This window comes from Chiloscyllium punctatum, chromosome 49 (assembly GCF_047496795.1).
Source record: "Chiloscyllium punctatum isolate Juve2018m chromosome 49, sChiPun1.3, whole genome shotgun sequence".
NCBI lineage: Eukaryota > Metazoa > Chordata > Chondrichthyes > Orectolobiformes > Hemiscylliidae > Chiloscyllium > Chiloscyllium punctatum.
In genome coordinates, this window is record NC_092787.1 from 35,013,088 (window position 1) to 35,028,128 (window position 15,041).

The 15,041-nt window shown below is 43.7% G+C and overlaps 7 non-coding genes across 7 annotated transcripts; all 7 read right to left on the reverse strand.

Annotated features, from left to right (window-relative positions):
- Positions 1–742: 742 nt before the first annotated feature.
- Positions 743–838, reverse strand: trnaf-gaa (transfer RNA phenylalanine (anticodon GAA)). The gene is made up of 2 exons: positions 801–838; positions 743–778 (listed from the first exon to the last, which is right to left on the reverse strand). It is a non-coding gene; the product is annotated as a tRNA-Phe (tRNA).
- Positions 839–2,269: 1,431 nt separating this feature from the next.
- Positions 2,270–2,365, reverse strand: trnai-uau (transfer RNA isoleucine (anticodon UAU)). Its single transcript has 2 exons — positions 2,328–2,365; positions 2,270–2,305 (listed from the first exon to the last, which is right to left on the reverse strand). It is a non-coding gene; the product is annotated as a tRNA-Ile (tRNA).
- Positions 2,366–5,188: 2,823 nt separating this feature from the next.
- trnaf-gaa (transfer RNA phenylalanine (anticodon GAA)) lies at positions 5,189–5,284 on the reverse strand. Its single transcript has 2 exons — positions 5,247–5,284; positions 5,189–5,224 (listed from the first exon to the last, which is right to left on the reverse strand). It is a non-coding gene; the product is annotated as a tRNA-Phe (tRNA).
- A 1,431-nt stretch (positions 5,285–6,715) lies between these two features.
- Positions 6,716–6,811, reverse strand: trnai-uau (transfer RNA isoleucine (anticodon UAU)). The gene is made up of 2 exons: positions 6,774–6,811; positions 6,716–6,751 (listed from the first exon to the last, which is right to left on the reverse strand). It is a non-coding gene; the product is annotated as a tRNA-Ile (tRNA).
- A 2,958-nt stretch (positions 6,812–9,769) lies between these two features.
- trnai-uau (transfer RNA isoleucine (anticodon UAU)) lies at positions 9,770–9,865 on the reverse strand. The gene is made up of 2 exons: positions 9,828–9,865; positions 9,770–9,805 (listed from the first exon to the last, which is right to left on the reverse strand). It is a non-coding gene; the product is annotated as a tRNA-Ile (tRNA).
- Positions 9,866–12,823: 2,958 nt separating this feature from the next.
- trnai-uau (transfer RNA isoleucine (anticodon UAU)) lies at positions 12,824–12,919 on the reverse strand. The gene is made up of 2 exons: positions 12,882–12,919; positions 12,824–12,859 (listed from the first exon to the last, which is right to left on the reverse strand). It is a non-coding gene; the product is annotated as a tRNA-Ile (tRNA).
- Positions 12,920–14,350: 1,431 nt separating this feature from the next.
- On the reverse strand, positions 14,351–14,446 carry trnaf-gaa (transfer RNA phenylalanine (anticodon GAA)). The gene is made up of 2 exons: positions 14,409–14,446; positions 14,351–14,386 (listed from the first exon to the last, which is right to left on the reverse strand). It is a non-coding gene; the product is annotated as a tRNA-Phe (tRNA).
- Positions 14,447–15,041: the final 595 nt, after the last annotated feature.

Below are 15,041 nucleotides of genomic sequence, written 5' to 3' on the forward strand. Positions count from 1 at the left end.
TGTCTACGTGTACCTCAAATTTCAAAGAATTATGTGCCTGCAACCCTCGGTTCCTCAGGAGGGAATTTAACAGTGAGAGAAAGCCACTTGCGGTGGTTGGGGAACAATTTCGAATTTCTTTGACTTCACGTGTGAAGAAGATTATTGAACACCTAAGATTGAGTATGAAAACATCTGAGAGTTTTGAAAAGTTCGATCCGCGTGAGTCTGAAGTGAACCACATCCCGGAGACGCAATTCCTACTTTACCCTGGTGCCTTAAAGGTTTGATCACATTCAGATGATGCTCGGTCCATTTCGTACACTCTGATCTCCGCCCAAGAAACCCACAAATAAGGTTCCGTCTTATTTGCATTTTGATCCTCTTCTTCTCAGCAGATCTTTATTTTAATCAGACAAATGTTCCAAGCAAAGCCGAATATAACATTCACACGGTTCAATGAGATCAATCTAATTCCTTTTTGATTACTACATCGACCTGTGTGAGTTTGTAGCCAGTTGAATAAAGAAATACCAACTAAACAGGGCTTGCCGGCAATTTAAATCAAGCAGACCGCTGATTGGAAGCATTTTTGAGCTGAACAACGTTACCGATTGACGTTCCTGCCCAGATATGTCTTGACGTTTCAAATATTCCCAGGATACGTTGTTTGACGGCCGAGACCTTTCTCAGGAAATGACATTTGCCAAACCAGAGAAACTGGAATTTTCCAAGAGACTCTTTGGTCACGAGTAGATAAAACTGCTCCAGGTGAGGTTCGAACTCACAACCTCGGCATCACGCACGCAGAAACACTGACATTTCAGTACCGCGCGCTGACCGATTGCGCCACTGGAGCCGCGCCGTCACGGCCCTCCCAATATCGCGAGTTATACCTCAGCGATTGAGAAATTGGCTGTGATGTAAGATTTTCCGGTTGTATTCACATCTGGTTCCTCACTTATTTGAGGAATTGGCTTCATTACACAGTGCTAAACTGGATTGATAAGGAAAAATGCATTTTCAACATTTTCCTCGATTGTTCTCTGAGCCATTGAGGTCTTTAGTCAGTAGAAACCTTATAATCTCATTCTCGGTTAGCCTCAATTACTGATCTTATCTTCGGCACCAAGTTCCAGAAGTTGATCTTGCTCTGAGTTTTGGCATCACAGACAAATAGAAACACACCCTTCGGTCCAATCGGTCCATGCCGAGCAGATATCCTAATGTAACCTCGTCTGTATGCCAGCATTTGTCCTATATCCCTCTCAAGCCTTCCGATGTGAATGTGTTCAGAAAAGATTTACATGGATGTTGCCAGGTTTAAAGGACTTGAGCTAAAGGCCGCGGGTGAACAGTCTTGGGCTGTTTTCCCTGGATCATCGGAGGCTGAGTGGTGACCTTCAAACAACGTGTCTACGTGTACCTCAAATTTAAAAGAATTATGTGCCTGCAACCCTCGGTTCCTCAGGAGGGAATTTAACAGTGAGAGAAAGCCACTTGCGGTGGTTGGGGAACAATTTCGAATTTCTTTGACTTCACGTGTGAAGAAGATTATTGAACACTTAAGATTAAGAATGAAAAAAGCTGAGAGTTTTGAAAAGTTATACCCCGGTGAGTCACCCCAGCGGCCACTTGCGGTGGTTGGGGAACAATTTCGAATTTCTTTGACTTCACGTGTGAAGAAGATTATTGAACACCTAAGATTGAGTATGAAAACATCTGAGAGTTTTGAAAAGTTCGATCCGCGTGAGTCTGAAGTGAACCACATCCCGGAGACGCAATTCCTACTTTACCCTGGTGCCTGAAAGGTTTGATCACATTCAGATGATGCTAGGTCAAATTCGTACACTCTGATCTCCGCCCAAGAAACCCACAAACAAGGTTCCGTCTTATTTGCATTTTGATCCTCTTCTTCTCAGCAGATCTTTATTTTGATCAGACAAATGTTCCAAGCAAAGCCGAATATAACATTCACACGGTTCCATGAGATCAATCTAATTCCTTTTTGATTACTACATCGACCTGTGTGAGTTTGTAGCCAGTTGAATAAAGAAATACCAACTAAACAGGGCTTGCCGGCAATTTAAATCAAGCAGACCGCTGATTGGAAGCATTTTTGAGCTGAACAAGGTTACCGATTGACGTTCCTGCCCAGATATGTCTTGACGTTTCAAAAATTCCCAGGATACGTTGTTTGACTGCCGAGACCTTTCTCAGGAAATGACATTTGCCAAACCAGAGAAACTGGAATTTTCCAAGAGACTCTTTGGTCACGAGTAGATAAAACTGCTCCAGGTGAGGCTCGAACTCACAACCTCGGCATTACGCACGCAGAAACACTGACATATAAGTACCGCGCGCTGACCGATTGCGCCACGGGAGCCGCGCCGTCGCGGGCCTCCCAATATCGCGAGTTATACCTCAGCGATTGAGAAATTGGCTGTGATGTAAGATTTTCCGGTTGTATTCAGATCTGGTTCCTCACTTATTTGATGAATTGGCTTCATTACACAGTGCTAAACTGGATTGATAATGAAAAATGCATTTTCAACATTTTCCTCGATTGTTCTCTGAGCCATTGAGGTCTTTAGTCAGTAGAAACCTTATAATCTCATTCTCGGTTAGCCTCAATTACTGATCTTATCTTCGGCACCAAGTTCCAGAAGTTGATCTTGCTCTGAGTTTTGGCATCACAGACAAATAGAAACACACCCTTCGGTCCAATCGGTCCATGCTGAGCAGATATCCTAATCTAACCTCGTCTGTATGCCAGCATTTGTCCTATATCCCTCTCAAGCCTTCCGATGTGAATGTGTTCAGAAAAGATTTACATGGATGTTGCCAGGTTTAAAGGACTTGAGCTAAAGGCCGCGGGTGAACAGTCTTGGGCTGTTTTCCCTGGATCATCGGAGGCTGAGTGGTGACCTTCAAACAACGTGTCTACGTGTACCTCAAATTTCAAAGAATTATGTGCCTGCAACCCTCGGTTCCTCAGGAGGGAATTTAACAGTGAGAGAAAGCCACTTGCGGTGGTTGGGGAACAATTTCGAATTTCTTTGACTTCACGTGTGAAGAAGATTATTGAACACCTAAGATTGAGTATGAAAACATCTGAGAGTTTTGAAAAGTTCGATCCGCGTGAGTCTGAAGTGAACCACATCCCGGAGACGCAATTCCTACTTTACCCTGGTGCCTTAAAGGTTTGATCACATTCAGATGATGCTCGGTCCATTTCGTACACTCTGATCTCCGCCCAAGAAACCCACAAACAAGGTTCCGTCTTATTTGCATTTTGATCCTCTTCTTCTCAGCAGATCTTTATTTTAATCAGACAAATGTTCCAAGCAAAGCCGAATATAACATTCACACGGTTCAATGAGATCAATCTAATTCCTTTTTGATTACTACATCGACCTGTGTGAGTTTGTAGCCAGTTGAATAAAGAAATCCCAACTAAACAGGGCTTGCCGGCAATTTAAATCAAGCAGACCGCTGATTGGAAGCATTTTTGAGCTGAACAAGGTTACCGATTGACGTTCCTGCCCAGATATGTCTTGACGTTTCAAATATTCCCAGGATACGTTGTTTGACGGCCGAGACCTTTCTCAGGAAATGACATTTGCCAAACCAGGGAAACTGGAATTTTCCAAGAGACTCTTTGGTCACGAGTAGATAAAACTGCTCCAGATGAGGCTCGAACTCACAACCTCGGCATCACGCACGCAGAAACACTGACATTTCAGTACCGCGCGCTGACCGAATGCGACACTGGAGCCGCGCCGTCGGGAGCCTCCCAATATCGCGAGTTATACCTCAGCGATTGAGAAATTGGCTGTGATGTAAGATTTTCCGGTTGTATTCACATCTGGTTCCTCACTAATTTGAGGAATTGGCTTCATTAAACAGTGCTAAACTGGATTGATAATGAAAAATGCATTTTCAACATTTTCCTCGATTGTTCTCTGAGCCATTGAGGTCTTTAGTCAGTAGAAACCTTATAATCTCATTCTCGGTTAGCCTCAATTACTGATCTTATCTTCGGCACCAAGTTCCAGAAGTTGATCTTGCTCTGAGTTTTGGCATCACAGACAAATAGAAACACACCCTTCGGTCCAATCGGTCCATGCCGAGCAGATATCCTAATCTAACCTCGTCTGTATGCCAGCATTTGTCCTATACCCCTCTCAAGCCTTCCGATGTGAATGTGTTCAGAAAAGATTTACATGGATGTTGCCAGGTTTAAAGGACTTGAGCTAAAGGCCGCGGGTGAACAGTCTTGGGCTGTTTTCCCTGGATCATCGGAGGCTGAGTGGTGACCTTCAAACAACGTGTCTACGTGTACCTCAAATTTCAAAGAATTATGTGCCTGCAACCCTCGGTTCCTCAGGAGGGAATTTAACAGTGAGAGAAAGCCACTTGCGGTGGTTGGGGAACAATTTCGAATTTCTTTGACTTCACGTGTGAAGAAGATTATTGAACACTTAAGATTAAGAATGAAAAAAGCTGAGAGTTTTGAAAAGTTATACCCCGGTGAGTCACCCCAGCGGCCACTTGCGGTGGTTGGGGAACAATTTCGAATTTCTTTGACTTCACGTGTGAAGAAGATTATTGAACACCTAAGATTGAGTATGAAAACATCTGAGAGTTTTGAAAAGTTCGATCCGCGTGAGTCTGAAGTGAACCACATCCCGGAGACGCAATTCCTACTTTACCCTGGTGCCTTAAAGGTTTGATCACATTCAGATGATGCTCGGTCCATTTCGTACACTCTGATCTCCGCCCAAGAAACCCACAAACAAGGTTCCGTCTTATTTGCATTTTGATCCTCTTCTTCTCAGCAGATCTTTATTTTAATCAGACAAATGTTCCAAGCAAAGCCGAATATAACATTCACACGGTTCAATGAGATCAATCTAATTCCTTTTTGATTACTACATCGACCTGTGTGAGTTTGTAGCCAGTTGAATAAAGAAATACCAACTAAACAGGGCTTGCCGGCAATTTAAATCAAGCAGACCGCTGCTTGGAAGCATTTTTGAGCCGAACAACGTTACCGATTGACGTTCCTGCCCAGATATGTCTTGACGTTTCAAATATTCCCAGGATACGTTGTTTGACGGCCGAGACCTTTCTCAGGAAATGACATTTGCCAAACCAGAGAAACTGGAATTTTCCAAGAGACTCTTTGGTCACGAGTAGATAAAACTGCTCCAGGTGAGGTTCGAACTCACAACCTCGGCATCACGCACGCAGAAACACTGACATTTCAGTACCGCGCGCTGACCGATTGCGCCACTGGAGCCGCGCCGTCGCGGGCCTCCCAATATCGCGAGTTATACCTCAGCGATTGAGAAATTGGCTGTGATGTAAGATTTTCCGGTTGTATTCACATCTGGTTCCTCACTTATTTGAGGAATTGGCTTCATTACACAGTGCTAAACTGGATTGATAATGAAAAATGCATTTTCAACATTTTCCTCGATTGTTCTCTGAGCCATTGAGGTCTTTAGTCAGTAGAAACCTTATAATCTCATTCTCGGTTAGCCTCAATTACTGATCTTATCTTCGGCACCAAGTTCCAGAAGTTGATCTTGCTCTGAGTTTTGGCATCACAGACAAATAGAAACACACCCTTCGCTCCAATCGGTCCATGCCGAGCAGATATCCTAATCTAACCTCGTCTGTATGCCAGCATTTGTCCTATACCCCTCTCAAGCCTTCCGATGTGAATGTGTTCAGAAAAGATTTACATGGATGTTGCCAGGTTTAAAGGACTTGAGCTAAAGGCCGCGGGTGAACAGTCTTGGGCTGTTTTCCCTGGATCATCGGAGGCTGAGTGGTGACCTTCAAACAACGTGTCTACGTGTACCTCAAATTTCAAAGAATTATGTGCCTGCAACCCTCGGTTCCTCAGGAGGGAATTTAACAGTGAGAGAAAGCCACTTGCGGTGGTTGGGGAACAATTTCGAATTTCTTTGACTTCACGTGTGAAGAAGATTATTGAACACTTAAGATTAAGAATGAAAAAAGCTGAGAGTTTTGAAAAGTTATACCCCGGTGAGTCACCCCAGCGGCCACTTGCGGTGGTTGGGGAACAATTTCGAATTTCTTTGACTTCACGTGTGAAGAAGATTATTGAACACCTAAGATTGAGTATGAAAACATCTGAGAGTTTTGAAAAGTTCGATCCGCGTGAGTCTGAAGTGAACCACATCACGGAGACGCAATTCCTACTTTACCCTGGTGCCTTAAAGGTTTGATCACATTCAGATGATGCTAGGTCCATTTCGTACACTCTGATCTCCGCCCAAGAAACCCACAAACAAGGTTCCGTCTTATTTGCATTTTGATCCTCTTCTTCTCAGCAGATCTTTATTTTAATCAGACAAATGTTCCAAGCAAAGCCGAATATAACATTCACACGGTTCAATGAGATCAATCTAATTCCTTTTTGATTACGACATCAACCTGTGTGAGTTTGTAGCCAGTTGAATAAAGAAATACCAACTAAACAGGGCTTGCCGGCAATTTAAATCAAGCAGACCGCTGATTGGAAGCATTTTTGAGCTGAACAAGGTTACCGATTGACGTTCCTGCCCAGATATGTCTTGACGTTTCAAATATTCCCAGGATACGTTGTTTGACTGCCGAGACCTTTCTCAGGAAATGACATTTGCCAAACCAGAGAAACTGGAATTTTCCAAGAGACTCTTTGGTCACGAGTAGATAAAACTGCTCCAGGTGAGGTTCGAACTCACAACCTCGGCATCACGCACGCAGAAACACTGACATATAAGTACCGCGCGCTGACCGATTGCGCCACTGGAGCCGCGCCGTCGCGGGCCTCCCAATATCGCGAGTTATACCTCAGCGATTGAGAAATTGGCTGTGATGTAAGATTTTCCGGTTGTATTCACATCTGGTTCCTCACTTATTTGAGGAATTGGCTTCATTACACAGTGCTAAACTGGATTGATAATGAAAAATGCATTTTCAACATTTTCCTCGATTGTTCTCTGAGCCATTGAGGTCTTTAGTCAGTAGAAACCTTATAATCTCATTCTCGGTTAGCCTCAATTACTGATCTTATCTTCGGCACCAAGTTCCAGAAGTTGATCTTGCTCTGAGTTTTGGCATCACAGACAAATAGAAACACACCCTTCGCTCCAATCGGTCCATGCCGAGCAGATATCCTAATCTAACCTCGTCTGTATGCCAGCATTTGTCCTATACCCCTCTCAAGCCTTCCGATGTGAATGTGTTCAGAAAAGATTTACATGGATGTTGCCAGGTTTAAAGGACTTGAGCTAAAGGCCGCGGGTGAACAGTCTTGGGCTGTTTTCCCTGGATCATGGGAGGCTGAGTGGTGACCTTCAAACAACGTGTCTACGTGTACCTCAAATTTCAAAGAATTATGTGCCTGCAACCCTCGGTTCCTCAGGAGGGAATTTAACAGTGAGAGAAAGCCACTTGCGGTGGTTGGGGAACAATTTCGAATTTCTTTGACTTCACGTGTGAAGAAGATTATTGAACACTTAAGATTAAGAATGAAAAAAGCTGAGAGTTTTGAAAAGTTATACCCCGGTGAGTCACCCCAGCGGCCACTTGCGGTGGTTGGGGAACAATTTCGAATTTCTTTGACTTCACGTGTGAAGAAGATTATTGAACACCTAAGATTGAGTATGAAAACATCTGAGAGTTTTGAAAAGTTCGATCCGCGTGAGTCTGAAGTGAACCACATCACGGAGACGCAATTCCTACTTTACCCTGGTGCCTTAAAGGTTTGATCACATTCAGATGATGCTAGGTCCATTTCGTACACTCTGATCTCCGCCCAAGAAACCCACAAACAAGGTTCCGTCTTATTTGCATTTTGATCCTCTTCTTCTCAGCAGATCTTTATTTTAATCAGACAAATGTTCCAAGCAAAGCCGAATATAACATTCACACGGTTCAATGAGATCAATCTAATTCCTTTTTGATTACGACATCAACCTGTGTGAGTTTGTAGCCAGTTGAATAAAGAAATACCAACTAAACAGGGCTTGCCGGCAATTTAAATCAAGCAGACCGCTGATTGGAAGCATTTTTGAGCTGAACAAGGTTACCGATTGACGTTCCTGCCCAGATATGTCTTGACGTTTCAAATATTCCCAGGATACGTTGTTTGACTGCCGAGACCTTTCTCAGGAAATGACATTTGCCAAACCAGAGAAACTGGAATTTTCCAAGAGACTCTTTGGTCACGAGTAGGTAAAACTGCTCCCGGTGACGCTCGAACTCACAACCTCGGCATTACGCACGCAGAAACACTGACATATAAGTACCGCGTGCTGACCGATTGCGCCACTGGAGCCGCGCCGTCGCGAGCCTCCCAATATCGCGAGTTATACCTCAGCGATTGAGAAATTGGCTGTGATGTAAGATTTTCCGGTTGTATTCACATCTGGTTCCTCACTTATTTGAGGAATTGGCTTCATTACACAGTGCTAAACTGGATTGATAAGGAAAAATGCATTTTCAACATTTTCCTCGATTGTTCTCTGAGCCATTGAGGTCTTTAGTCAGTAGAAACCTTATAATCTCATTCTCGGTTAGCCTCAATTACTGATCTTATCTTCGGCACCAAGTTCCAGAAGTTGATCTTGCTCTGAGTTTTGGCATCACAGACAAATAGAAACACACCCTTCGGTCCAATCGGTCCATGCCGAGCAGATATCCTAATCTAACCTCGTCTGTATGCCAGCATTTGTCCTATATCCCTCTCAAGCCTTCCGATGTGAATGTGTTCAGAAAAGATTTACATGGATGTTGCCAGGTTTAAAGGACTTGAGCTAAAGGCCGCGGGTGAACAGTCTTGGGCTGTTTTCCCTGGATCATGGGAGGCTGAGTGGTGACCTTCAAACAACGTGTCTACGTGTACCTCAAATTTCAAAGAATTATGTGCCTGCAACCCTCGGTTCCTCAGGAGGGAATTTAACAGTGAGAGAAAGCCACTTGCGGTGGTTGGGGAACAATTTCGAATTTCTTTGACTTCACGTGTGAAGAAGATTATTGAACACTTAAGATTAAGAATGAAAAAAGCTGAGAGTTTTGAAAAGTTATACCCCGGTGAGTCACCCCAGCGGCCACTTGCGGTGGTTGGGGAACAATTTCGAATTTCTTTGACTTCACGTGTGAAGAAGATTATTGAACACCTAAGATTGAGTATGAAAACATCTGAGAGTTTTGAAAAGTTCGATCCGCGTGAGTCTGAAGTGAACCACATCACGGAGACGCAATTCCTACTTTACCCTGGTGCCTTAAAGGTTTGATCACATTCAGATGATGCTAGGTCCATTTCGTACACTCTGATCTCCGCCCAAGAAACCCACAAACAAGGTTCCGTCTTATTTGCATTTTGATCCTCTTCTTCTCAGCAGATCTTTATTTTAATCAGACAAATGTTCCAAGCAAAGCCGAATATAACATTCACACGGTTCAATGAGATCAATCTAATTCCTTTTTGATTACGACATCAACCTGTGTGAGTTTGTAGCCAGTTGAATAAAGAAATACCAACTAAACAGGGCTTGCCGGCAATTTAAATCAAGCAGACCGCTGATTGGAAGCATTTTTGAGCTGAACAAGGTTACCGATTGACGTTCCTGCCCAGATATGTCTTGACGTTTCAAATATTGCCAGGATACGTTGTTTGACTGCCGAGACCTTTCTCAGGAAATGACATTTGCCAAACCAGAGAAACTGGAATTTTCCAAGAGACTCTTTGGTCACGAGTAGATAAAACTGCTCCAGGTGAGGTTCGAACTCACAACCTCGGCATCACGCACGCAGAAACACTGACATATAAGTACCGCGCGCTGACCGATTGCGCCACTGGAGCCGCGCCGTCGCGGGCCTCCCAATATCGCGAGTTATACCTCAGCGATTGAGAAATTGGCTGTGATGTCAGATTTTCCGGTTGTATTCACATCTGGTTCCTCACTTATTTGAGGAATTGGCTTCATTACACAGTGCTAAACTGGATTGATAATGAAAAATGCATTTTCAACATTTTCCTCGATTGTTCTCTGAGCCATTGAGGTCTTTAGTCAGTAGAAACCTTATAATCTCATTCTCGGTTAGCCTCAATTACTGATCTTATCTTCGGCACCAAGTTCCAGAAGTTGATCTTGCTCTGAGTTTTGGCATCACAGACAAATAGAAACACACCCTTCGCTCCAATCGGTCCATGCCGAGCAGATATCCTAATCTAACCTCGTCTGTATGCCAGCATTTGTCCTATACCCCTCTCAAGCCTTCCGATGTGAATGTGTTCAGAAAAGATTTACATGGATGTTGCCAGGTTTAAAGGACTTGAGCTAAAGGCCGCGGGTGAACAGTCTTGGGCTGTTTTCCCTGGATCATCGGAGGCTGAGTGGTGACCTTCAAACAACGTGTCTACGTGTACCTCAAATTTCAAAGAATTATGTGCCTGCAACCCTCGGTTCCTCAGGAGGGAATTTAACAGTGAGAGAAAGCCACTTGCGGTGGTTGGGGAACAATTTCGAATTTCTTTGACTTCACGTGTGAAGAAGATTATTGAACACTTAAGATTAAGAATGAAAAAAGCTGAGAGTTTTGAAAAGTTATACCCCGGTGAGTCACCCCAGCGGCCACTTGCGGTGGTTGGGGAACAATTTCGAATTTCTTTGACTTCACGTGTGAAGAAGATTATTGAACACCTAAGATTGAGTATGAAAACATCTGAGAGTTTTGAAAAGTTCGATCCGCGTGAGTCTGAAGTGAACCACATCACGGAGACGCAATTCCTACTTTACCCTGGTGCCTTAAAGGTTTGATCACATTCAGATGATGCTAGGTCCATTTCGTACACTCTGATCTCCGCCCAAGAAACCCACAAACAAGGTTCCGTCTTATTTGCATTTTGATCCTCTTCTTCTCAGCAGATCTTTATTTTAATCAGACAAATGTTCCAAGCAAAGCCGAATATAACATTCACACGGTTCAATGAGATCAATCTAATTCCTTTTTGATTACGACATCAACCTGTGTGAGTTTGTAGCCAGTTGAATAAAGAAATACCAACTAAACAGGGCTTGCCGGCAATTTAAATCAAGCAGACCGCTGATTGGAAGCATTTTTGAGCTGAACAAGGTTACCGATTGACGTTCCTGCCCAGATATGTCTTGACGTTTCAAATATTCCCAGGATACGTTGTTTGACTGCCGAGACCTTTCTCAGGAAATGACATTTGCCAAACCAGAGAAACTGGAATTTTCCAAGAGACTCTTTGGTCACGAGTAGGTAAAACTGCTCCCGGTGACGCTCGAACTCACAACCTCGGCATTACGCACGCAGAAACACTGACATATAAGTACCGCGTGCTGACCGATTGCGCCACTGGAGCCGCGCCGTCGCGAGCCTCCCAATATCGCGAGTTATACCTCAGCGATTGAGAAATTGGCTGTGATGTAAGATTTTCCGGTTGTATTCACATCTGGTTCCTCACTTATTTGAGGAATTGGCTTCATTACACAGTGCTAAACTGGATTGATAAGGAAAAATGCATTTTCAACATTTTCCTCGATTGTTCTCTGAGCCATTGAGGTCTTTAGTCAGTAGAAACCTTATAATCTCATTCTCGGTTAGCCTCAATTACTGATCTTATCTTCGGCACCAAGTTCCAGAAGTTGATCTTGCTCTGAGTTTTGGCATCACAGACAAATAGAAACACACCCTTCGGTCCAATCGGTCCATGCCGAGCAGATATCCTAATCTAACCTCGTCTGTATGCCAGCATTTGTCCTATATCCCTCTCAAGCCTTCCGATGTGAATGTGTTCAGAAAAGATTTACATGGATGTTGCCAGGTTTAAAGGACTTGAGCTAAAGGCCGCGGGTGAACAGTCTTGGGCTGTTTTCCCTGGATCATGGGAGGCTGAGTGGTGACCTTCAAACAACGTGTCTACGTGTACCTCAAATTTCAAAGAATTATGTGCCTGCAACCCTCGGTTCCTCAGGAGGGAATTTAACAGTGAGAGAAAGCCACTTGCGGTGGTTGGGGAACAATTTCGAATTTCTTTGACTTCACGTGTGAAGAAGATTATTGAACACTTAAGATTAAGAATGAAAAAAGCTGAGAGTTTTGAAAAGTTATACCCCGGTGAGTCACCCCAGCGGCCACTTGCGGTGGTTGGGGAACAATTTCGAATTTCTTTGACTTCACGTGTGAAGAAGATTATTGAACACCTAAGATTGAGTATGAAAACATCTGAGAGTTTTGAAAAGTTCGATCCGCGTGAGTCTGAAGTGAACCACATCACGGAGACGCAATTCCTACTTTACCCTGGTGCCTTAAAGGTTTGATCACATTCAGATGATGCTAGGTCCATTTCGTACACTCTGATCTCCGCCCAAGAAACCCACAAACAAGGTTCCGTCTTATTTGCATTTTGATCCTCTTCTTCTCAGCAGATCTTTATTTTAATCAGACAAATGTTCCAAGCAAAGCCGAATATAACATTCACACGGTTCAATGAGATCAATCTAATTCCTTTTTGATTACGACATCAACCTGTGTGAGTTTGTAGCCAGTTGAATAAAGAAATACCAACTAAACAGGGCTTGCCGGCAATTTAAATCAAGCAGACCGCTGATTGGAAGCATTTTTGAGCTGAACAAGGTTACCGATTGACGTTCCTGCCCAGATATGTCTTGACGTTTCAAATATTGCCAGGATACGTTGTTTGACTGCCGAGACCTTTCTCAGGAAATGACATTTGCCAAACCAGAGAAACTGGAATTTTCCAAGAGACTCTTTGGTCACGAGTAGATAAAACTGCTCCAGGTGAGGTTCGAACTCACAACCTCGGCATCACGCACGCAGAAACACTGACATATAAGTACCGCGCGCTGACCGATTGCGCCACTGGAGCCGCGCCGTCGCGGGCCTCCCAATATCGCGAGTTATACCTCAGCGATTGAGAAATTGGCTGTGATGTCAGATTTTCCGGTTGTATTCACATCTGGTTCCTCACTTATTTGAGGAATTGGCTTCATTACACAGTGCTAAACTGGATTGATAATGAAAAATGCATTTTCAACATTTTCCTCGATTGTTCTCTGAGCCATTGAGGTCTTTAGTCAGTAGAAACCTTATAATCTCATTCTCGGTTAGCCTCAATTACTGATCTTATCTTCGGCACCAAGTTCCAGAAGTTGATCTTGCTCTGAGTTTTGGCATCACAGACAAATAGAAACACACCCTTCGCTCCAATCGGTCCATGCCGAGCAGATATCCTAATCTAACCTCGTCTGTATGCCAGCATTTGTCCTATACCCCTCTCAAGCCTTCCGATGTGAATGTGTTCAGAAAAGATTTACATGGATGTTGCCAGGTTTAAAGGACTTGAGCTAAAGGCCGCGGGTGAACAGTCTTGGGCTGTTTTCCCTGGATCATGGGAGGCTGAGTGGTGACCTTCAAACAACGTGTCTACGTGTACCTCAAATTTCAAAGAATTATGTGCCTGCAACCCTCGGTTCCTCAGGAGGGAATTTAACAGTGAGAGAAAGCCACTTGCGGTGGTTGGGGAACAATTTCGAATTTCTTTGACTTCACGTGTGAAGAAGATTATTGAACACTTAAGATTAAGAATGAAAAAAGCTGAGAGTTTTGAAAAGTTATACCCCGGTGAGTCACCCCAGCGGCCACTTGCGGTGGTTGGGGAACAATTTCGAATTTCTTTGACTTCACGTGTGAAGAAGATTATTGAACACCTAAGATTGAGTATGAAAACATCTGAGAGTTTTGAAAAGTTCGATCCGCGTGAGTCTGAAGTGAACCACATCACGGAGACGCAATTCCTACTTTACCCTGGTGCCTTAAAGGTTTGATCACATTCAGATGATGCTAGGTCCATTTCGTACACTCTGATCTCCGCCCAAGAAACCCACAAACAAGGTTCCGTCTTATTTGCATTTTGATCCTCTTCTTCTCAGCAGATCTTTATTTTAATCAGACAAATGTTCCAAGCAAAGCCGAATATAACATTCACACGGTTCAATGAGATCAATCTAATTCCTTTTTGATTACGACATCAACCTGTGTGAGTTTGTAGCCAGTTGAATAAAGAAATACCAACTAAACAGGGCTTGCCGGCAATTTAAATCAAGCAGACCGCTGATTGGAAGCATTTTTGAGCTGAACAAGGTTACCGATTGACGTTCCTGCCCAGATATGTCTTGACGTTTCAAATATTCCCAGGATACGTTGTTTGACTGCCGAGACCTTTCTCAGGAAATGACATTTGCCAAACCAGAGAAACTGGAATTTTCCAAGAGACTCTTTGGTCACGAGTAGATAAAACTGCTCCAGGTGAGGCTCGAACTCACAACCTCGGCATTACGCACGCAGAAACACTGACATTTCAGTACCGCGCGCTGACCGATTGCACCACTGGAGCCGCGCCGTCGCGGGCCTCCCAATATCGCGAGTTATACCTCAGCGATTGAGAAATTGGCTGTGATGTAAGATTTTCCGGTTGTATTCACATCTGGTTCCTCACTTATTTGAGGAATTGGCTTCATTACACAGTGCTAAACTGGATTGATAATGAAAAATGCATTTTCAACATTTTCCTCGATTGTTCTCTGAGCCATTGAGGTCTTTAGTCAGTAGAAACCTTATAATCTCATTCTCGGTTAGCCTCAATTACTGATCTTATCTTCGGCACCAAGTTCCAGAAGTTGATCTTGCTCTGAGTTTTGGCATCACAGACAAATAGAAACACACCCTTCGGTCCAATCGGTCCATGCCGAGCAGATATCCTAATCTAACCTCGTCTGTATGCCAGCATTTGTCCTATACCCCTCTCAAGCCTTCCGATGTGAATGTGTTCAGAAAAGATTTACATGGATGTTGCCAGGTTTAAAGGACTTGAGCTAAAGGCCGCGGGTGAACAGTCTTGGGCTGTTTTCCCTGGATCATCGGAGGCTGAGTGGTGACCTTCAAACAACGTGTCTACATGTACCTCAAATTTCAAAGAATTATGTGCCTGC